Here is an 878-nt window from a genome sequence, read left to right on the forward strand (position 1 = left end):
ACTGCACCTTCTTTTATTTTGTTCCACCCTCTGTTCTCAAAACATCAGAGCACCCTCCATCAATGTGAAAGCGTTCATCCTAAATCTTAGAATGACTGTGAATGTTGCCCTCTTCTGGATCACTTTTTTTTTTACAGTATTTTGCTAAAAAAATAACAGTTTGAAAAACCCCAGAAAGATACTAATGTTGCCTTTATTACTTGCACATATGGGGGGAAAAAAAAAGTTTGGATTTGGATAGATCTTTATTTTCATTTTTTCTTACTGAAATAATCTCCTTTATCTTCCACTACTGTTTCAGCTGCTGTCATTCCATACGTAACAGTTTATTGGAACAAGGCTTTTACAATTCCTCCTTATCACTGTGCTTGTCCTGGAATAACTCTTGCTGAAAGCAAGGGAAGAGTTTAGATTTTTGTTAATCTAACCCTGCCGTCTCGCAGTGGGAAGCCGTTCCCCCTTGTTGTGCCACTCCCTCCCTTGTAAATAGTCCCTCTCTCTCTTTCCCATGGGCCCCTTCAGGTACTGGAAAGCCCCAGATAGGTCACCCCGAAGTCTTTCCCTTTCCCGCAAAGAGAGGAGTATGTGAGGAAGTTCTCTCCTCTCCCTGCTTCCCGGCACCCCGCGCGTTTCCCTTGCACTCCTAAATTTAATCCGTGTTGGTTCAGGATCGCAGTGGGCTGCAGTCCTGGGAAACTGGGATGACAAAAACCTTGCAAGCAGCGATGGATGAGAGACTGCTGAAGATGGGATATTGGGAAGGAATTCTCGGCTGTGAGGGTGGGCAGGCCCTGGCACAGGGTGCCCAGAGCAGCTGTGGCTGCCCCTGGATCCCTGGAAGTGTCCAAGGCCAGGCTGGACGGGGCTTGGAGCAGCCT

This window comes from Corvus brachyrhynchos, unplaced genomic scaffold (genome assembly GCF_000691975.1).
Source record: "Corvus brachyrhynchos isolate BGI_N302 unplaced genomic scaffold, ASM69197v1 scaffold412, whole genome shotgun sequence".
In the NCBI taxonomy this organism is placed as follows: domain Eukaryota; kingdom Metazoa; phylum Chordata; class Aves; order Passeriformes; family Corvidae; genus Corvus; species Corvus brachyrhynchos.